Below are 24,603 nucleotides of genomic sequence, written 5' to 3' on the forward strand. Positions count from 1 at the left end.
GACTAAAGTCTAAATCACCCGCACTGTCTAACACGCCTCCTAAACATAGCCCGACACATCTAACCCTCTATCCGCTATCCCCCCTCACTAGCCTAACAATAAAAAGAAGTTATTAACCCCTAAACCGCCGCTCCCGTACCCCACCGCAACCTAATAAAGTTATTAACCCCTAAACCGTCGCTCCCGTACCCCGCCGCCAGCTATATTAAATCTATAACCCCCTAAAGTGAGCCCCTAACACCGCCGCCATCTCTATTAAAATTATTAACCCCTAATGTAAGCCCCTTACACCGCCGCCATCTCTATTAAAATTATTAACCCCTAATGTAAGCCCCTAACACCGCCGCCATCTCTATTAAAATTATTAACCCCTAATCTAATCCCCCTATACCGCCGCCAGCTATATTAATATTATTAACCCCTAATGTAAGCCCCTTACACCACCGCCATCTCTATTAAAATGATTAACCCCTAATTTAATCTACCTACCCCGCCGCCAGCTATGTTATCTATATTAACCCTAAGTATATTATAGTTAATATAGATATTACATTATATATATTAACTATATTAACCCTAATTATATTAGGGTTAATATAGTTACTATAGTATTTATATTAACTATATTAACTCTATCTAACCATAACACCCCTAACTAAATTTATATTAAATTAATCTAATTCATATTATAAACTAAAATATTCCTATTTAAATCTAAATACTTACCTATAAAATAAACCCTAAGATAGCTACAATATAATTAATAATTACATTGTAGCTATGTTAGGGTTAATATTTATTTTACAGGTAAATTGTTAATTATTTTAACTAGGTCTAATAGCTATTAAATAGTTATTAACTATTTATTAGCTACCTAGTTAAAATAATTACCCAATTACCTGTAAACTAAATCCTAACCTAAGTTACAAATACACCTACACTATCAAGAAATTAAATAAACTACAAATATCTATCTAAAAATACAATTAAATTAACTAAACTAAATTACACAAAAAACAAACACTAAATTACAAAAAATAAAAAAAAGATTACAAGATTTGTAAGCTAATTACACCTATTCTAAGCACCCTAATAAAATAATAAAGCCCCCCAAAATAAAAAAATTCCCTGCCCTATTCTAAATTAAAAAAAGTTCAAAGCTCTTTGCTTTACCAGCCCTTAAAAGGGCCTTTTGTGGGGCATGCCCCAAAGAATTCAGCTCTTTTGCATTTAAAAACATATACAATACCCCCCCATTACAACCCACCACCCACATACCCCTATTCTAAACCCACCCAAACCCCCCTTAAAAAAGCCTAACACTACCCCCCTGAAGATCTCCCTACCTTGTCTTCACCACACCGGGCCGAACTCCTCATCCGATCCGGGCGATATCTTGCTCCAAGCGGCAAAGAAGAATTCTTCCTCCGGCGACGTCTTCCTCCAAGCGGCAAAGAAGAATTCTTCCTCCGGCGACGTCTTCCTCCAAGCGGCAAAGAAGAATTCTTCCTCCGGCGACGTCTTCCTCCAAGCGGCAGCAAAGTCTTCATCCTTCCGGCGGCATCTTCAATCTTCTTTCTTGGCTCCGCCGCCGCGGAGCATCCATCCCGGCCGACGACTGAACGACGAATGAGATACCTTTAAATGACGTCATCCAAGATGGCATCCGCCATAAAATTATTAACTGCTAAACCACCATACACATCAAAAACTACATAAATAAACTATTAACCCCTAAACCGTCATCACCCACATCGCAAACTACATAAATAAACTATTATCCCCTAAACTGCCATCACCCACATCACAAACTACATAAATAAACAATTTAACACCTAAACCGCCATGCCCCACATCGCAAAGAAATTAAAATCTAAACCCCCTAACCTAACCCCAATTAATATACCCATAAATTAATTTAAAAATATTCTAACTACCTTAAAATAAATAAAACTTACCTGTAAAATGAAACTAAAACCTAAGCTTACCCTAAAAAAAACTAACATTACTTAAAAATAAAAAAACTACATTACAAAAAATATAAAAAAATAACATTACAAAAAAAACAACTGACATTTACTCTTCAAAAAACCCTACTATTTTTTTTTACCAAAAATATTCATATTCTAATATCCCCCCAAAAAATACCCCAAATAAAAAAAACTATTCTAAAAATAAACTCTCAATAGCCCTTACAATGGACTATTGTAGGACATTGCCCTAAAGTTCTTTTCCATAATATAAAACATTTACTAACATTACAAACCCCACCACCCTCAAAAACCCCCATAAAAAAAACTAACTAAAAAAAACCTAAACTACTCATTCATTGGCCTGAAAAGGACAATTGGCTCGACATTCAGCTTTTTCTGCCCCTAAAAAAAAAAAAAAAAAAAAAAAATTCCTAATCTTAAAAAAGAAAACATGTCAAAAAAATAACTCTAACCCCAAAATTGGTACTCACCAATGATTAAGGGCGGCACTCCATCTTCATCTCGGCGGCGCTTTATCTTCATCCATTTTCTTCCATCAGCAGTCCATCTTCTATTTTCATCCTGTTGGTGGCTGTGAAGTCTTTGGCGAGGTTGGCAGCGACGTTGGTGGTCCTCTTCTGAGTATCAACAGGGAACTCCTCTTCAAGCAGTCTCCAGCCACACACTGAAAATTTAATGTAAGGTACACCTTTTAAATAGGGGTACCCTTGCATTCCTATTGGCTGATTTGATTCTTCAAATTCAAATCAGCCAATAGGATGAAAGGAAAGCTTTTCTAAAAAACATTTTTTTTAAATAAATGTATGGGTATATTAATTGGGGTTAGGTTAGGGGGTTTATATTTTTATTACTTTGCGATGTGGTGAATGGCGGTTTAGGGTTTAATAATATTATTTAGGTACTTTGCGATGTGGGAGGATGGTGGTTTAGCGGTTAATAATATTATTTAGTGTTTGCAAAGTGGGGGGAATGCGGATTAGGTTATTTGGCTAGGAGCTTATTGTAGGGTGTTCGGTATTTTTTTAACTTTTTTTTGTCGGTTTCGCAAGTAGGGTGTTTTTTTCCTACACTTTTTTTCTCTCCACTGATTTCTAAGGGAGAACACATGCACACACTTGCCAAAACTCCACTAGCAATGTTTGCTATTCTCGGGCTACCGCTAGCAAAATTTTTTTATTTTTTTCCACTTGTAATACCAGTGGATCCAGAGAATTGCAAATACCATATTGCTAACTGTGTTTTCGCATAACTTGTAATCTGGCCCATGCATAGATAGATAGATAGATAGATAGATAGATATATCTGTATATACCTACACCTGTATATCTATTCCTATGGATTTATAGCTATAGATATCTATTTTACATTAACATTATCATATCATATATATATATATATATATAACATTATCATATCATATCAGGTCTGAAGAAGGGGATACATTGTCCTCGAAACGTCACAGTTTTTTGTCAAGTAAATATTTCACAAAAAAGACCAGTGAGTGCAAGTTTTTTGTCCTCTTATATCAATTTTTACTAGCACCCTGGCAGTTGTGTAAAGGTGAGAGTGCACATCCCTGCTACGAGTATATATATATATATATATATATATATATATATATAAATAAATAAATAAAACATTCTATGTGAAGAACATAGGAATGGAAAATATGCGTAAGGATCTTCATGTTTCGTGATTTAGGTCTAACGCGGTGTCAGGTTAGCATGATATATTGACACTGCACAACCTCAAAGACATAGGAGGAGCAATACAAACTTCATTCAGTTCCCTTAAAGGGACACCATAATCATTTATTCTTAATGGAGCATACCTTTTTAAATAGTTAACTCCGAACATTTTTAATAAAACTTTATTTTAAATCATACATTTCATTGCAAATTTCATACTGTTATGTTCTCTGTGTGGTCAGGATTAGAACATTCAGTTGTGTGCTGTTATCTTGTGTCTGATGTCTCTTGCACATATCATGGAAACGCTGCAGCAGGGACTTTAGACAAACTTTATTTCTGCTACAACCACATGGCTTCATTACTAACAGGTTCATCAGTAAAACTAACATGGCTTCTGATGATGTCACAGAGACCCAGACACACTGACCGTAAAGCTGCAGCACTTCTAACATATAATGATGAGCAGTGCCGGCGCTTGAATGAGGCAATTTAGGCAGCCACCTTAGGGCGCCCCCAGCATGGGGCGCTGGATCTGCCTGGCTGCCGGCATTGGAAAATAGTGTATTAGTATGAAAAATGTATGTGCAAGGCACACACTGTCAGTTTTGAAATTGTCACTCACACTTTGCATTATCATGATGGCATTGGTGGTCAGGGGGTAAGGAGGGCGCTGGGCCCCTGGCATGTCATGTGTGTGGGCACAGGCACTACTGGGCACTGGGCTGGGGCCGCATTCATGACTCTCATGACGGTGACGTCACTAAGTTGCTCAGAGTTGCTCTGCTGCTGCGCGCTGAGCCTGTATCAGTGAGACTGAGCTGAGTGTTGTCACGTGATGAGAGGCTGGATGTTGGCTCAGGCGGACAGCGTCACATCGGTGGAGGCGGACTGGTGGAGCACTTGCGCTGGAGCTACTGCTGTGAGTGGGAAACACACATGCTGGCACCTTGTGGCTGACTCCCCGAGGGAGTGAGGGTCGCGGCTGTTACCGGAGACAGAGCAGAGGACAGTTAGGGGAGATTGAGAGGGAGGGCTCTCAACGCCAGGCGATAGCTGCATGCATGTTGAGATGTGTGTGTGCTGCGGGTTGTTGGTGTAGGCTTGTTGACAATACTTTTGGTTTGTAGTTTAACTTTCTAGTAAGGTGCCTCCTCCTGCCCCAACAGTACCTCACCCCTTTTTGCCAGTTCATTTTTTAAAATAAACCAACTAAACTTTTTTTTTAAAACAAGACAGAATATTAAGACTTCTCTATCAGTCTAACAAAGGTAAGACTGCAATGAAGAGGGAGACACAGGATATATAAAAATATAAAAACAGATGGATTTTAAAAATAAAGCTGCAGTATTTTTATATGTATATTTTATATAATATATATCCTGTGTCTCCCTCTTCATTGCAGTCTTACCTTTGTTAGACTGAGGGAGAAGTCTCAATATTCTGTCTAAATTAGGTCAGTAAAAATTTCATTGCAGATTTCATACCAAATGACCTGTTTTCACTCGCTCCTCCCTACTCTTGCCTTTCTTGTAGTGTCAGATTTAAAAGAAATTGGTAATGTCAAAATACAATGTGAGGTTTGTAGGAACAAATAAAAGCAAAAGCAGTGGGGCTGCAATAATTAGTGTGGGCTTAATAGCAAAAGTTATTTTTAATGTTGTCCTCTTTCTGGTATAAATGGGACACATTTGTCATAACTGAATAATATTTGCAAATTTACTGTAGTGATCCTACTGCAAACTGTGTTTTGTTATTTAACCCCTTAATGACAACTGACGTACCAGGTACGTCCTGCAAAAACTGACAGTTAGTGACAATAGACGTACCTGGTACGTCAGTTGTCTAACAGAGTGGGTATTGAGGCATCCTGCAATACCCTTTAAAAAGCATCCGATGCAGAGAGAGCCACTCTGTGGCCCTCTCTGCACCGGTAGCGATGGTGCCGTTGGTGGATGGGTGGTCGCTTACAAGGGAGGCGGGCGGGCGGCCCATCGCTCCCCGGCATCCGGTTCCTTTTAGTGCTTTGTGCACGCCGGATGCTGGGAGCGTGCGGAGGGGGGCCTGCGGCAGCAACCACTACCACCAATGACTAATGAGAAGAGAGAGGGGGGCAAAAAACGTTTTTTTTAAAAAAAAAATAATAGGATCTGCTAGGGTAGGGGGATGGGGTTAGGTGGGGGGGCAGCTACACTACAGAAAACCGCTGTTTAGTAAAATAAAAACAAAAAAAATCAACCTTTCTTTTTTGGGGAAAACTGGGTACTGGCAGACAGCTGCCAGTACCCAAGATGGTGGCAAATAGGTAGGTTGGGAGGGTTAGAGAGCTGTTTGGGGGGGATCAGGGAGGTTGGGGGCTAAGGCAGGGGTCCATCACAGATGAATACTTAAAAAACAAACAAACAAAAAAAAAAACACCTTTTATTTTAGTACTGGCAGACTTTCTGCCAGTACTTAAGATGGCGGGGACAATTGTGGGGTGGGGGAGGGAAGAGAGCTGTTTGGGAGGGATCAGGGGGTGGGATGTGTCAGGTGGGAGGCTGATCTCTACACTAAAGCTAAAATTAACCCTGCAAGCTCTCTACAAGCTACCTAATTAACCCCTTAACTGCTGGGCATAATACAAGTGTGGTGCGCAGCAGCATTTAGTGGCCTCCTAATTGCCAAAAAGCAACGCCAAAGCCATATATGTCTGCTATTTCTGAACAAAGGAGATCCCAGAGAAGCATTTACAACCATTTGTGACATAATTGCACAAGCTGTTTGTAAATAATTTCAGTGAGAAACCTAAAATTGTGAAAAATTTTACTTTTTTTTTTATTTGCTCGCATTTGGTGGTGAAATGGTGGCATGAAATGTACCAAAATGGGCCTAGATCAATACTTTGGGTTGTCTACTACACTACACTAAAGCTAAAATTAACCCTTCAAGGTCTCTACAAGATCCCTAATTAACCCCTTCACTGCTGAGCATAATACACGTGTGGTGCACAGCGGCATTTAGTGGCCTTTTAATTACCAAAAAGCAATGCCAAAGCCATATATGTCTGCTATTTCTGAACAAAGAGGATCCCAGAGAAGCATTTACAACCATTTGTGCCATAATTGCACAAGTTGTTTGTAAATAATTTCAGTGAGAAACCTAAAGTTTGTGACAAAATTTGTGACAAAATTTGTGAAAAAGTGAACGATTTTTTTTTATTTGCTCGCATTTGGCAGTGAAATGGTGGCATGAAATATACCAAAATGGGCATAAATCAATACTTTGGGATGTTTTCTAAAAAAAAATATACACATGTCAAGGGATATTCAGAGATTCCGGACAGATATCAGTGTTCCAATGTAACTAGCGCTAATTTTGAAAAATAATGGTTTGGAAATAGCAAAGTGCTACTTGTATTTATGGCCCTATAAGTTACAAAAAAAGCAAAGAACATGTAAACATTGGGTATTTCTAAACTCAGGACAAAATTTAGAAACTATTTAGCATGGGTGTTTTTTGGTGGTTGGAGATGTGTAACAGATTTTTGGGGTCAAAGTTAGAAAAAGTGTGTTTTTTTTCCATTTTTTCCTCATATTTTATAATTTTTTTTATAGTAAATTATAAGATATGATCAAAATAATGGTATCTTTAGAAAGTCCATTTAATGGCGAGAAAAACGGTATATAATATGTGTGGGTACAGTAAATGAGTAAGAGGAAAATTACAGCTAAACACAAACACTGCAGAAATGTAAAAATAGCCATTGTCATTAAGGGTAAGAAAATTGAAAAATGGTCCGGTCATTAAGGGGTTAAAGGGAGAGTCTAGTCCAAAATAAACTTTTATGATTCCGATAGGGCATGTCATTTTAAACAATTTTTCAATTTACTTTTATCACCAATTTTGCTTTGTTCTTTTGGTAATCTTAGTTGAAAGCTAAACCTAGGAGGTTCATATGCTAATTTCTAAGTCCTTGATGGCTACCTTCTTCTCTTAGGGCATTTTTACAGTTTTTCACCACTGGAGGGTGTTAGCACTGTGCTCACAAAGTTGGGAGGTTTTATGGTGTAGTTGTGGGGGTATTGGGACGGTGGAGGGGGCGTCAAAATGCACCTTTGCCTGTGTAGACAAAAATCCTTGCACCGGCCCTGATGAGACAAGGTTAGTGCAAAGATACAGTAAAAGCTGCAGTGCTGCAGTAATCTTTACACATACACTACCTACAAACAGAAGCCTAAAAAGTCGCAATTATTTCCGCAATAGTTCGCAATGTGTGAAGTCAAAAATGTTGCCAGTATTTATCAAAGTTCTAGAGATATTTTTGTGGCAAAACTTTTTTGCGATGTCAAGCGAATAGCTGATCCTAGTTTTCTTGCGAAAATTTAATTTTCACTTTATTTATCAATCTTAATTTTAGACACCGGTAAATGGTTTATAGTTTTAATCAAGTGATCGTTTGTAAGAATATTATTTCTTATATATTGAAGTTATTTTTATTTTGCCCCTTCTTTGGCTCTCTTTCATTGAGGAAGGTTGCCCGTTTTTTGGAGCTTATCTTCGTTCTTTTTAATACACTTATTTTAATTGCACTTAAATTATTTTACTTTTTTATAAATTTGTGTATACCTTTTTGTAATTTCTTTACTAATATTATTCAGGTTCTGCGCCTTGTTGTGGGCAATTTCCAACCCTAGATACAGAAAGAAAAATAAATATTTCTATTTTCCCTCCAGACAAACAACAGTATTGCTCTTTATTTTTCACTCCTCTCAACCTACAAATTGGTGAGATTAAAAACAGTGTATATTGCATGCACCACTTTTCATAAATATATGAGACCTGCGAATATATATGGGCATTTTAAAATGCTAACGGCTAGATTTAGAGTTCTGCGGCCAAAGGGGTGCGTTAGCTACACATGCTTTTTTTCCCCCGCACAGAATGGCTGCGTTAGGCTCCAAAAAAGGAGCGTAGAGCATAATTTAACGCCATTGCAACTCTCAATACCAGCGGTGCTTACGGACGCGGCCAGCTTCAAAAACATGCTCGTGCACGATTCCCCCATAGAAAACAATGGGGCTGTTTGAGCTGAAAAAAAACCTAACACCTGCAAAAAAGCAGCGTTCAACTCCTAACGCAGCCCCACTGTTTCCTATGGGGAAACACTTCCTAAGTCTGCACCTAACACCCCAACATGAACCCTGAGTCTAAACACCCCTAACCTTACACTTATTAACCCCTAATTTGCCGCCCCCGCTATCGCTGACACCTGCATTTTTTTTTAACCCATAATCTGCCGCTCCGTACACCGCCGCAACCTACATTATCCCTATGTACCCCTAATCTGCTGCCCCTAACACCGCCGACCCCTATATTATATTTATTAACCCCTAATCTGCCGCCCCCGCTATCGCTGACCCCTGCATATTATTATTAACCCCTAATCTGCCGCTCCGTACACCACGCCAAGCTACATAATAGCTATGTACCCCTAATCTGCTGCCCCTAACACCGCCGACCCCTATATTATATTTATTAACCCCTAATCTGCCCCCCTCAACGTCGCCTCCACCTGCCTACACTTATTAACCCCTAATCTGCCGAGCGGACCGCACCGCTACTATAATAAAGTTATTAACCCCTAATCCGCCTCACTCCCGCCTCAATAACCCTATAATACATAGTATTAACCCCTAATCTGCCCTCCCTAACATCGCCGACACCTAACTTCAAGTATTAACCCCTAATCTGCCGATCGGAGCTCACCGCTACTCCAATAAATTTTTTAACCCCTAAAGCTAAGTCTAACCCTAACGCTAACACCCCCCCTAAATTAAATATAATTTTATTCTAACGAAATAAATTAACTCTTATTAAATAAATTATAATTATATTGTAGCTATTTTAGGATTAATATTTATTTTACAGGCAACTTTGTATTTATTTTAACCAGGTACAATAGCTATTAAATAGTTCATAACTATTTAATAGTTACCTAGTTAAAATAATTACAAAATTACATGTCAAATAAATCCTAACCTAAGTTACAATTAAACCTAACACTACACTATCAATAAATAAATTAAACAAACTACCTACAATTACCTACAATTAAACCTAACACTACACTATAAATAAATTAATTAAATACAATACCTACAAATAAATACAATTTAATAAACTAACTAAAGTACAAAAAATAAAAAAGAACTAACTTACAAAAAATAAAAAAATATTTACAAACATTAGAAAAATATTACAACAATTTTAAACTAATTATACCTACTCTAAGCCCCCTAATAAAATAACAAAGACCCCCAAAATAAAAAAATGCCCTACCCTATTCTAAATTAAAAAAGTTCAAAGCTCTTTTACCTTACCAGCCCTGAAAAGGGCCCTTTGCGAGGCATGCCCCAAAGAATTCAGCTCTTTTGCCTGTAAAAAAAACACATACAATACCCCCCCCAAAATTACAACCCACCACCCACATACCCCTAATCTAACCCAAACCCCCCTTAAATAAACCTAACACTAAGCCCCTGAAGATCTTCCTACCTTATCTTCACCATGCCAGGTTCACCGATCGATCCAGAAGAGCTCCTCCGATGTCTTGATCCAAGCGGAGGCTGAAGAACTCCATCATCGGGCTGAAGTCGGAAGTCCATCATCGGGATGAAGTCTTCTATCAAGCCGCATCTCCAATCTTCTTTCTTCCGGAGCGGAGCCATCTTCTTCCCAGCCGACGCGGATCCAACCTCTTCAAGCGACGCCTACTCGCCGAATGACGGTTCCTTTAAAATGTTTAAATGACATCATCCAAGATGGCGTCCCTCGAATTCCGATTGGCTGATAGGATTCTATCAGCCAATCAGATTCAAGTTCAATCCGATTGGCTGATCCAATCAGAATTTTCCTACCTTAATTCCGATTGGCTGATAGAATCCTATCAGCCAATCGGAATTCGAGGGACGCCATCTTGGATGACGTCCCTTAAAGGAACTGTCATTCGTCGGGAAGTCGTCAGTGAAGATGGATGGATCCACGCTGGAGGTCTTGAAGATCAGCCGGTCGTCTTCGGATTGAAGAACATAGAAGATGCGGCTTGGAAGAAGATGTTTGCCGGTCCGGATGTCCTCTTCTGCCCGCTTGGATCAAGACTTCAGCCGGAGGATGGACGTCACTCTTCAGCCCCCCGCTTGGGCTTGGATCAACGCTTCGGAGGCTTGGATCAAGACTTCCGAGGACGGATCGGTGAACCTGGCATGGTGAAGATAAGGTAGGAAGATCTTCAGGGGCTTAGTGTTAGGTTTATTTAAGGGGGGTTTGGGTTAGATTAGGGGTATGTGGGTGGTGGGTTGTAATGTTGGGGGGGGTATTGTATGTTTTTTTTTACAGGCAAAAGAGCTGAATTCTTTGGGGCATGCCCCGCAAATGGCCCTTTTCAGGGCTGGTAAGGTAAAAGAGCTTTGAACTTTTTTAATTTAGAATAGGGTAGGGCATTTTTTTATTTTGGGGGTCTTTGTTATTTTATTAGGGGGCTTAGAGTAGGTGTAATTAGTTTAAAATTGTTGTAATATTTTTCTAATGTTTGTAAATATTTTTTTATTTTTTGTAACTTAGTTCTTTTTTATTTTTTGTACTTTAGTTAGTTTATTTAATTGTAGTTATTTATAGGTATTTTATTTAATTCATTTATTGATAGTGTAGTGTTAGGTTTAATTGTAGATAATTGTAGGTAGTTTATTTAATTAATTTATTGATAGTGTAGTGTTAGGTTTAATTGTAACTTAGGTTAGGATTTATTTTACAGTTAATTTTGTAATTATTTTAACTAGGTAACTATGAAATAGTTATTAACTATTTAATAGCTATTGTACCTGGTTAAAATAAATACAAAGTTGCCTGTAAAATAAATATTAATCCTAAAATAGCTACAATATGATTATAATTTATATTGTAGCTATATTAGGGTTTATTTTACAGGTAAGTATTTAGCTTTAAATAGGAATAATTTATATAATAAGAGTTAATTTATTTCATTAGATTTAAATTATATTTAACTTAGGGGGGTGTTAGGGTTAGGGTTAGACTTAGCTTTAGGGGTTAAAAAATTTATTAGAATAGCGGTGAGCTCCGGTCGGCAGATTAGGGGTTAATGTTTGAAGTTAGGTGTCGGCGATGTTAGTTAGGGCAGATTAGGGGTTAATACTATTTATTATAGGGTTATTGAGGCGGGAGTGAGGCGGATTAGGGGTTAATACATTCATTATAGTAGCGGTGCGGTTCGGTCGGCAGATTAGGGGTTAATAAGTGTAGGTAAGGTAGCGGCGACGTTGGGGGGGCAGATTAGGGGTTAATAAATATTATGTAGGTGTCGGCGATGTTAGGGGCAGCAGAATAGGGGTACATAGGGATAATGTAGCTGGCGGCGGTGTACGGAAAATTTAATAGAGTGGCGGCGGTGTGTGGGGGCCTCGGTTTAGGGGTACATAGGTAGTTTATGGGTGTTAGTGTACTTTAGAGCACAGTAGTTAAGAGCTTTATGAACCGGCGTTAGCTCAGAAAGCTCTTAACTCCTGTTTTTTTCTGCGGCTGGAGTTTTGTCATTAGAGTTCTAACGCTCACTTCAGCCACGACTCTAAATACCGGCTTTAGAAAGATCCCATTGAAAAGATAGGATACTCAATTGACGTAAGGGGATCTGCGGTATGGAAAAGTCGCGGCTGGAAAGTGAGCGTTAGACCCTTTCCTGACTGACTCCAAATACCAGAGGGCGGTAAAAACCATCGTTAGGTGCCTCTAACGCTGGTTTTGACGGCTACCGCCCAACTCTAAATCTAGCCGTAATAGAGATTAATACAAGAATTAGGCATTTCCAGACAACTTATTCGCATATATTTAAGACTTGAGAATGGTCATGAGTCAATTTGTTTGCACATAAGAAAAGTTGCGACTTTTTTGGCACATAACCTTTTATAAATATGGTGATATCATTTGTGAGGTTTTTTTTTATGACAAATGTGAGAATTTTCTTATTCTCACTTTGATAAATCTTGCCCTTAGAGTTATAATGTTTTTAATATCTTAATCTCTTTTGCTTCTATATAAAGTAGGTCACGAACAAAATAACTCTTCCTGTTTAACCCCCCCCCCAAGCACCAAAAAATGTAGCTGATTAACCCGATGTTCCTTTTCTGAAAAATTAGCAGGTACAGGCAAATCCAGTTTTCTATAGTCTCAAATGTTTCATTTGTGTTGTACTATGCTGTCCTTTATTTTTTGTGTCATTTGAATGACATATAAGAGGCCACATGGACACTTCAGGGCATATATTAAATTAGATGCAGAACATTGAAAAAAACAAAACCTTTATGTATGTATGGATGACTCCTGATTGTATCTCCCTTGGCGATACTATTACACTGGCTACACCCCAGAAAAGGAAAAGTGCATTTTTTTTATAGTCTTTAACACCCTTTCCTCTTTTACAAAGCCACCTATATAACCTCTAATTTTTGACCATTCATCCTGCCCCTACTAAATGCTGCTAATGAGGATTCCTGAAATTCTGTAAAGGACCAGTAAATACATTAGATCTGCATAATCAACAAATGCTCGATAAAAAGAGAATGCAATAGCACTTAGTCTGAACTTCAAATAAGTAGTAGTAGTATTTTTTTGTTCTGACAAATGTCAAAGTTATGTATATTGCTACTCTTCCTGTATCATGTGACAGCCATCAGCCAATCACAAATGCATATACTTTTATTCTTTGAATTCTTGCACATGCTCAGTAGTAGCACGTGACTCACAAAGTGTAAATATAAAAAGACTGTGCACATTTTGTTAATGGAAGTAAAATGGAAAGTTGTTTAAAATTACTGCTCTATCTGAATCATTAATTTTGACTTGAGTGAGCTTTTTATATTCTAGAATCTGCCTTTGAGAGTGTGCCAGTTTTTCCTAATAGAATTAAATATTCTACCACTAACAGGACTAAAGGTGCTCACAAAAGGACTTCTATTGTGTTATTTAGTTCTCTATAATTCACATCTCCTATATTTTTTAGCACCTCATTCACTTCCCTCCTCACATATCCATATGCCTCAAATCTTTCCTTCACTTCCTGTAATCGTATATCACAAAGCTCAGTTTTAGAAACAATCTTTCTCACCCTCATACATTGTGATTTTGGCACAATGCTAAATACTCTTCTATGATGATAAATAACCCTCCATTGAAGAGTATTTCTGTTGGTGGGTTTTCTATAGAGGTGAGTATAGGTATACCTTAGGTATGTATCTAAAGATTACATTTTTTCAGTATCATACCAGAAAATTATGAAGCAGCGGATGCTGCATCGGAGTCCCATCGTTTCAGGCTCACCTGAAGTGGAAGTTAAGAAGCAGCAGGCATAAGACTCCTTAACCTGTCTTAAACGGTCCGCCATACGATCGGGATGATTAATAGACCCTGCTAGCGGCCGATTGGCCACCATTAAGCAGGGGTGGCATTGCACAAGCATTTCACTAGAAATGCTTGTGCAATGATAAATGCCGACAGCGTATGCTGTCGGCATTTAGCGATGTTGAGGGACATGATTTGCTATAATGAATGATGTCCGCTCGATATTTACTAAATTTACCCCTAGATGTTATCCCGCCATACCATGAACAAACCATCTATATTCTGCAACCACCTCACATAATTCTTTTGAAACAACCGTAGTGTGTAAACTGTATGGTTTTCAATGTAATACATGTAAATACATGCGTCTCACTGGGCAACGTTTGATCCCATAGAGGTACCCCTCTTTAAAAGATAATAGGAGTCCAGAAAAAAAAATGTTGGTCAATACCAATCCTAGTAATTACATTAAAAAATAGCCTTATCCTCATTATACTTTTGTTCCTCCCTTAATGCTTTCATACACAATTGAGACCCTTTTGGTGGGGTATTATAGTATATAAACTCGAGACATGCTGCCAAAATTACTTTTTCTGGTAAAATACCCAACTAGTTCAATTTAGACAAAAAATCCCCTGTATCCTTAACATAGTGTCAGGGTGCCAGGAATCAGACTGAGACGAGAAGTGCAAAAATAATCACACTTTTATTAAAGGCAAAAAATAATAAAAAGTCCACAAGTCAAATAACAAGCCAGGAGTCAAAACCAGAGCTGGTAGTCAGACGAGCCTAGTCAGGAGCCAAAGCAAATAGTCAGATGATCCAGAGTCAGGAACAAGCCAGGGATCAGGAACCAGGATGGACGTCAGAAAGCCAGGTAATACACAGGAACTCTCACAAACAGGTCTGAGACAACGCAAAGGCAAATCATACTGAACAGAGGCCCTTTAAATAATAAGTGATGACATCACAATTCTGAGACTGCATCTTGTCTCACACGGATGATGCACACCAGTCTGGCTATAAAAGGAAGTGCAGGAAATGAGCAGCATCCCCCACAATGCACCATAGTCAACAAGAGAGGTGAGTAAAATGGCTGCCAGCAGCAGATGGCAAACAAAACAGGGAAAAAACCCTGACAGTACCCTCCCCTCAACAACCCCTCCCCCGTGGGAGGACAAAAGGCTTATTGGGGAAACAGGCATGGACGGCACGGAGGAGGGCAGGAGCATGAACATCAGAGGAGGGAACCCAAGAACACTCCTCTGGACAGTAGCTCCTCCAGTGAACCAAATACTGTACACGGCCCTTGGACATACGAGAGTCAATAATGCTGCTGACCTCATACTCCTCATGGTTGTCAACAAAGATAGGATGGGGACGAGGCAACACAGTGGTAAACCGATTAAAAACCAATGGTTTCAAGAGGGAGACATGAAAAACATTGGAAATGCGCATTGCAGGAAGAAGGTTAAGAGCATAGGCCACAGGATTGGCCCGTTGGAGAATTTGAAATGGACAAACATAACGGGGAGCCAGTTTATTGGAAGGCACCTGAAGGTTCAAGTTGCGGGAGGACAGCCAAACTCTCTCACCAACCTGGTAGGAAGGCGCGGGCAGATGCCTTCGATCAGCCTGGATCTTTTGGTGCTGCATAGAATGATGAAGGCAATCCTGAATCTGCACCCACGTGGAACGGAGTTGCCGGAGATGCTACTCCAAAGCCGGAATACCCTGAGACATGAATGAATCGGGCAACAAGGATGGTTGAAACCCATAATTCTCCATGAACGGGGATAACTTGGAGGAAGCATTAATAGCACTATTACGAGCAAACTTTGCCCAAGATAACAGTTCAGACCAATTATTGGGGTGATCTGATCCTGGGCAAAAATTGAAGCAAGCTCCTGAGCGGTAGGCAACTTCATCAAGGGAATGCAATGTGACATTTTAGAAAAACGGTCAACCACCATAAGGATAACAGTATTGCCATTGGAAACAGGGAGCTCGACAATGAAGTCCATGGAATGATGTGTCCAAGGATACTCAGCATTAGCAATAGGTTGAAGAAGACCCACAGCAAGACGTCGAGGAGTCTTATTCTGTGCACAAACTGAGCAGGAGGCAACATACGCAGCAACATCAGAACGAAGACCTGGCCACCAGAATTGTCAAGTGACAGACCAAATCATTTGGTTCTTGCCTGGGTGACCTGCGGCTTTAGGATAGTGGTAAGTGTGCAAAAGTTTAGTTCGAAGATTCTGAGGAACAAAACACTTACCACTAGGTTTCTCAGGAGGTGCATTGGTTTGTGCAGCCAGGATCTCCTTCCCCAAGGGAGAAGTCAAATTAGTACGTATGGTAGCCAAAATATGGTCAGGAGGTATAACAGGAGTAGGTACAGACTCCTCCTTGGACAGAGGCAAAAATTGTCGAGAGAGGGCATCAGCCCTAATATTCTTACTACCAGGCAGGAAGGAGACCACATAATTTAACTTATCTATCTGAAGCAAAAACGTTTGTCGCCATGACAGCCAATCTGGTCTGTCATGGTGACAAACGTTTTTGCTTCAGATAGATAAGTTAAATTCTTGTGGTCAGTAAGAATGAGCACTGGCACGCTAGTACCCTCGAGAAGATGCCTCCAATCCTTGAGTGCCAAAATTATGGCCAGTAATTCCCTGTCGCCAATTTCATAATTGCACTCCGCTGGAGACAATTTCTTAGAGAAGAAACCACACGGATGCAAGGAACCGTCAGGCTTAGGACGTTGAGACAAGAGGGCACCTACTCCAGTCTCAGATGCATCGACCTCAAGAACGAAAGGCAGGACAGGGTTAGGATGAGTCAGAACTGGAGCGGCAGCAAAGGCAGTCTTAAGACTATCAAAGGCCTTAATGGCAGAAGGTGACCAATGGAGTGGATTATTCTCTTTACAAGTCATGTCTGTGATAGGTTTGACCAAGGAAGAAAAGTTTTTAATAAACTTTCTATAGTAATTGGCAAACCCCAAAAAACGTTGAATAGACTGAAGACCAACTGGGCAAGGCCACTGCAGAACTGCAGATAACTTGTCAGGATCCATGGAGAACCCTGCAATGGAGATAACATAACCTAGGAAGGTTACTTGAGTCTGATGGAACTCACATTTCTCGAGTTTACAAAACAGGCCGTTCTCACGTAGTCTCTGAAGAACCCGTGTAACATCAGAACGATGAGCCTCAAGTGTGGGTGAGTGTATGAGGATGTCGTCTAAGTACACCACAACACACTGTTGCAACATATCTTGTAGGACATCATTAATAAATTCCTTGAAAACAGCAGGAGCATTACATAGGCCAAAGGGCATTACAAGATACTCATAATGCCCGCTCCTGGTGTTAAATGCTGTTTTCCATTTTTGGCCCTCCTTGATCCTAACGAGATTGTACGCTCCTCTCAAATCAAGTTTAGTAAAGACTGTAGCTCCCTTGAGGCCGTCAAAGAGTTCTGTAATGAGCGGAATAGGGTAAGCATTCTTAATGGTAAGATGATTAAGACCCCTATAATCAATTCATGGTCTTAACTCGCCACCCTTTTTTTCACAAAGAAGAAGCCAGCCCCTGCAGGAGAGCAGGATTTGCGGATAATCCCCCGCGACAGAGCATCGGCAACATACTCCTCCATAACACAATTCTCTGCAACAGACAGAGGGTAAACCCGGCCCCGAGGAGGAATGGCTCTGGGTTGCAGGTCCATGGCACAATCGTAAGACCGGTGAGGAGGCAACGTACCGGCACGCACCTTGTCAAAAACGTCTAGAAACTCTTGGTACTCCTCTGGCAATTGAGATACTGAAGAAGTGCACAAGACTTTAACTGGTTTCCGAAGACAAGTGGAAATACATTGTGGAACCACGGCAAAATTTCAGACCTGCGCCATTCGAGACTGGGATTGTGCTTTTGGAGCCAGGGATAACCCAGAACAACCGGAAAATGCAGAGAATTTATCACCTGGAACTGGAGGGTTTCAAAATGGAGTGCCCAAACAGCCATGGACAACCGAGCAGTTTTGTGAGTAATGAGTGCGGGCTGAGGGGGCCTGCCATCAATGACCTCAATAGCAAGCAGAACGGACTGAGGCAAAACAGGAATGGAGTGCTTTGATACAAAAGCACTGTCAATGAAATAGCCTGCAGCACCGGAGTCAACAAGAGCCTGGGTGACTATGGAGGAGTCCACCCAGAGGACAACTGTGACCAAAGATTTCTCTTTAAGCAGTTCCGGGGACGGGGATAAACCACCCAAGGTCTGCCCCTGACAGGACCTTAGGTGTGAGCGTTTCCTGGCCATGTAGGACAAGACTTCAAAAGGGGGCCCTGTAACCCACAATAGAGGCAGAGCCCCTCCTTCCTCCTAAAGGCCCTCCCCGCCATGGAGAGGCACGTGAATCCAAACTGCATCAGCTCAGCAGTACCTGGTGACTCGGGACCAGGAGGCATGGGAGGAGAGGGAGGCATGGGTGGGAATGAACACATAGGAGACAACAGAAAAGGAGGCTACCGCAAGCGCTCCTTGAAAGAGGGCCTCTCTCTGAGTCTGATGTCAATTGGGATAAAAAAAGACACCAATGCCTCGAGATCCTCTGGTAAATCTCTGGCAGCAACTTCGTCTTTAATCACATCAGAGAGCCCATGAAAGAAGGCGGCAACAAGGGTTTAATTTTCCAACCTACCTCTGCGGCAAGCATACGGAACTCAATAGCATACTGAGCAACAGATCTTGTACCTTGCTGAATGGACATGAGTCATTTAGCAGCAGAGGAGGAGCGAGCCGGAACATCAAATACCCTTCGAAAGGAGGCCACAAATTCAGGGTAATTTGAAATCACAGGTTTATTAGTCTGCCACAAGGGATTAGCCCAGGTAAGAGCTGTGTCAGAGAGTAATGAGATGAGAAATCCCACCTTAGCTCTGTCAGAGGGAAACGCCTGAGGTAACATCTCAAAGTAAATGCCCACCTGGTTCAAAAACCCTCTGCACTGAATAGGATCGCCTCCATATCACTGAGGTAGAGGTGCAGAACCGGACATGCTCCTGGTAGGACTAGGTGCAGCAGCGGAAACAGGAGCAGCCATAACTTGCGGGACACTTTGGTCCAAATGTGCAGTGCGAGTCAGCAGGGTTTGCAGGGCTAGTGCAAATTGATTCAAGTGGTGATCCTGTTCATCCATCCTGAAAATGATGGCATCAGGATTCATGGCATTTGCGTAATGTCAGGGTGCCAGGAATCAGACTAAGAGGAGAAGTGCAAAAATAATCACACCTTTATTAATAGCAAAAAATAATAAAAAGTCCACAAGTCAAATAACAAACCAGGAGTCAAAACCAGAGCTGGTAGTCAGACGAGCCGAGTCAGGAACCAAAGCGAATAGTCAGACGAGCCAAAGCGAGTAGTCAGACGAGCCGGAATCAGGAACAAGGAAAACAGCATAGTCAAGAACAATCCAGGGATCAGGAACCAATAAGGACGTCAGACAGCCAGGTAATACACAGGAACTATCACAAACAGGTCTGAGACAACACAAAGGCAAAGCATACTGAACAGAGGCCCTTTAATAAGTGATGACATCACAATTCTGAGACTGCATCCTGTCTCACACGGATGATGCATACCAGTCTGGCCATAAAAGGAAGTGCAGGAAATTAGCAGCATTCCCCCACCATGCACCACAGTCAGCAAGAGATGTGAGTAAAATGGCTGCCAGCAGCACATGGCAAACAAAACAGGGAAAAAACCCAGACACATAGGGTTTAACCTTAGCAAATTGTGCTAAAATCCAATCTAAATATTTAAAAACTTGTCCTAAAGCCCGTGCACACGTGCCATTTCTTGCAGCACAGTGGTCCCACCCCTTGCTCTCTCTCTCACCCTCTCTTTTGCTCTCTCCATCCCCCTGTCTTTTGCTCTGTCTTCCCCCTCTCTTTTGCTCTGTCTTTCCCCCCTCTCTTTTGCTCTCTCTCCCCTCTCTTTTGCTTTCTCTCTCTCCCCCTCTATTTTGCGCTCTCTCTCCCCCTCTCTTTTGCTCTCTCCCCCCCTCTCTTTTGCTCTCTCTCTACCTCTTTTTTGATTTCTCTCTCTCCCCCTCTATTTTGCTATCTCTCTCTCTCTCTCTCCCCCTTTCTTTTGCTCTCCCTCCCCCTCTCATTTGCTGTCTCTCTCCCTCTCTTTTGCTCTCTCTATTCTCCCTCTTTTGCTCTCTCTCCTCTCTCTCTTTTGCTCTCTCTCCCTTTCTTTTACTCTCTCTCTCTCTCCCCTCTCTCTCCCCCCCTCTCTCTCTCTCCCCCCTCTCTTGCTCTTTCCCCTCTTTTGCTCTTTCCCCTCTTTTGCTCTCTCCCCTATTTTGCTCTCTCCCCTCTTTTGCTCTCTCCCCTCTTTTGCTCTCTCCTCTCTGTTTTGCTCTCTCCCTCTCTCTTTTGCTCTCTCCCTCTCTCTTTCTCTCTCTCTCTCCCCCCTCTCTTTTGATCTGTCTCTCTCGCACACGAGCCCCCGCTCCGCCACACCCGGTCCCGCCCTGCCAGGTTGACCATGCCCCCTCTCTTTTGCTCCCACTCTCCCCCCTCTCTTTTGCTCTCCCCCCTTTCTCTCTCTCTCTCTCTCTCTCTCTCCCCCTCTCTCTCCCCCCTCTCTCTCTCCCCTCTCTCTCTCTCCCCCTCTCTTGCTCTTTCCCCTATTTTGCTCTCTCCCCGCTTTTGCTCTCTCCCCTCTTTTGCTCTCTATCCCCTCTTTTGCTCTCTCCCCTCTCTTTTGCTCTCTCCCTCTCTCTTTTGCTCTCTCCCTCTCTCTTTTGCTCTCTCCCTCTCTCTTTCTCTCTCTCTCTCTCTCCCCCCTCTCTTTTGATCTGTCTCTCTCACACACGTGCCCCCGCTCTGCCACACCCGGTCCCGCCCTGCCATGTTGACCATGCCCCCTCTCTTTTGCTCCCTCTCTCCCCCCTCTCTTTTTCTCTCCCCTATTTCTCTCTCTCTATCTCCCCCCTCTCTCTCTCTCCCCCCTCTTTCCCCCCTCTCTTTTGCTCTCTCTCCCCCTCTCCCCCTCTCTCTCTCACCCCCTCCCCTCTCTCTCCCCCTCTCTCTCTCTCTCTCTCTCTCTCTCTCACCCCTCCCCTCTCTCCCCCCCTCTCTTTCCCCCTCTCTCTTTCTTTCACCCTCTCTCTCTTGCTCTCCCTCTCTCTCTCTCTCTTGCTCTCCACCCTCTTTTGCTCTCTCTCTCCCTCCCTCTCACTTTTGCTCTCTCTTTCCCCCCTCTATTATTCTCTCTCCCCATCTTTTTTGTTCTCTCTCTCTCCCCCTCTCTTTCCTATCTTTTGCTCTTTCCCCTCTCTTTTGCTCTCTCCCCCTCTCTTTCCTCTCTTTTGCACTTTCCCCTCTCTTTTGCTCTCTCTCCCTTCTCTTTTGCTCTTTCCCATCTCTTTTGCTCTCTCCCCCTCTCTTTCTCTCTCTCTCTCCCCCTCTCTTTTGATCTGTCTTTCTCACACGCGAGTGCCCGCCCCTGTCACACCCGATCCCACCTTGCCACTTCAACCACGCCCTGTCACACCTGGCCACGCCCACTCTGCCCACCGTTGCCATGCCGTGGACAGCAGAACAGGTAGATGCTAAGGCCAGGTGTGTTTGTCCTTGTGCTGTCTCTACTGCGCATGACAGCTTCGGACAAACGCACTTGGCCTTTTATATTATAGGACAGGACTGAAGATAGAATTAATACTATACACAATAGCATGTCCCGTGAATTGGTGCAGTCTTTGTGTACCTTAGAAAAAACATAAAAAACTGGGGTCATGGGATCATCTTGTTACAAATACTGAGCCAACGTATCAGTGATTTATCCACGAGGAAGCATAATCCAACATGGTTTCAATTTTTCTCTGTAATTGCCTGGTGGGATTACGAGATAACCTTTCATACACATCACTAACAGATAGCTGTTCATATATTTCATTCATATATTGCTCTGTGTCCATCACTACTATAGCCGCGTCCTTGTTGGCAGGTTTGATAGTGATGAACCTGCCATATGATAAATTCCCCCAAGCATTTTTTTATTCAAGGTTAAGTTATTAAGTTATGATGAAGTTATTTTTTATTATTACTGTACTCATAAATTAAATCTTTAATGTCAGTTTGTACTACACGTACCTAATGTAAATTGTGGCCCTCTCTGCATCAGACAGCGGTGGGACCAGTCGTTGGTGGGTGGGAGGGTAAGGAGGGTGGCGGATGGGCGGCCCATTGTTGGAGGAGGCGGGATGAAGTTGGGAGTGGGTGGGACCACTCAGCCATGCTACAGGGAAAAAAATAATAATAAAGTTGCGTCATTGTATATTTTGTTAGCGCATGTCGGGTTTCACTTGCATGCAAACTTTTTACTTTCAACTTGTAATACTAGCGAAGTTAACATGCAAGCAAAAGCACAATATTGCTCTCCATTCGTAATAAAGCCCTTAACCTTAGTACAGATGAGGCGATAGGTTGAGAATATGTATATTTGCCACCAAGCTTGTCAGAGTTCTTGTGATGTTTAACAACACTGAACCTCCCCAGCTTATCACAAACATTACAGAATATGTGCTGGGACAAATACACTTACACCAATAGTGTGTACAAATACATCTTTTACCAATAGTGTGCACCTTTAGGGTCTGAGACGGCATCAGAACTAAAGCGCAGCGAAGTGGGTAAGTTGTGCAGCGATTGCAGCATTTGTAAATATATTTGAATATATTTGTATATGCCTATATTTATATATATATCTATGTGTAAATATGTGTATATACATATTAATACATAAATATATAAAAATATAGGTATATATATATATATATATATATATATATATATATATACAGTATATATATATATACTGGGAACACACAGTTTCCATAGATCTCAATGCAAAGGCACTTTTCAGTGCCATTTTTTTTCTAACACCCCACTCCCAACAATTTTAGACCCCAAAAACTGCCTAGTGCAGCTGTTTTTTTTATTTAAAAAAAATGCAATTTTTTTTAATAAAAAACTATAATGCCCTCTATTTTGAGGGCATATGGGGCACTTTTAGAAAATCAACCAGAGATTGGATCTCTGGTAAATTTTCTGAGCGCTAATTGCTACCGCAATCTCACAATAGCAAAAACCAACCACTTGTAATAGCTGGATAATTACTGCTCGTCTGCAAACGGGCAAATTTGCCTGATTGTGGGCGCGTGATAATTTAACGCTTCACTTGTAATCTAGCCCTTAGGGGCCGATTTATTAACGGTCGAATGCATCTTTATGCATCTGTTTCCGTGCAAACCCTCAGGCTCGCCGGAAACAGGAGTTAAGAAGCAGCAGTCTTTAGACCGCTACTCCTTAACTCGCCTGCCACCTCGGAGGTGGCAGACAGCAATGCGCCCGATTGTATATGATCGGTTTGATTGACAACCCCTGCTAGCAGCTGATAATTTTTTATACTACTTGTTTTTCATAATTAACTCCTTACAGTTATATAATTAAAAAAAACAAAGAGAAATCAATAGTGAGCAAAACTTACGCCTAGATTTAGAGTTCTGCGTTAGCCGTCAAAACCAGCGTTAGGGGCTCCTAACGCTGGTTTTGGGCTACCGCTGGTATTTAGAGTCAGTCAGGAAAGGGTCTAACACTCACTTTGCAGCTGCGACTTTTCCATACCGCAGATCCCCCTACGCCAATTGCGTATCCTATCTTTTCAATGGGATCTTTCTAACGCCGGTATTTAGAGTCTTGGCTGAAGTAAGCGTTAGAAATCTAACGACAAAACTCCAGCCGCAGAGAAAAGCCAGGAGTTAAGAGCTTTCTGGGCTAACGCGGGTTCATAAAGCTCTTAACTACTGTGCTCTAAAGTACACTAACACCCATAAACTACCTATGTACCCCTAAACCGAGGTCCCCCCACATCGCCGCCACTCTAATAAATTTTTTTAACCCCTAATCTGCCGACCGCACACTTCCGCAACCTACATTATCCCTATGTACCCCTAATCTGCTGCCCCTAACACCGCCAACCCCTATATTATATTTATTAACCCCTAATCTGCCAGCCCCAACGTCGCCACCACCTACCTACAATTATTAACCCCTAATCTGCCGACTGGACCTCACCGCTACTATAATAAAGTTATTAACCCCTAATCCGCCTCACTCCCGCCTCAAAAACCCTATAATAAATAGTATTGACCCCTAATCTGCCCTCCCTAACATCACCGACAACTAACTTCAAGTATTAACCCCTAATCTGCCAACTGGACCTCGCCGCTACTCTAATAAATGTATTAACCCCTAAAGCTAAGTCTAACCCTAACCCTAACACCCCCCTAAATTAAATATAATTTGTATCTAACAAAATAAATTATTTCCTATTAAATACATTATTCCTATTTAAAGCTAAATACTTACCTGTAAAATAAACCCTAATATAGCTACAATATAAATAATAATTATATTGTAGCTATTTTAGGATTAATATTTATTTTAC

This window comes from Bombina bombina, chromosome 4 (assembly GCF_027579735.1).
Source record: "Bombina bombina isolate aBomBom1 chromosome 4, aBomBom1.pri, whole genome shotgun sequence".
Taxonomy (NCBI): Eukaryota; Metazoa; Chordata; class Amphibia; order Anura; family Bombinatoridae; genus Bombina; species Bombina bombina.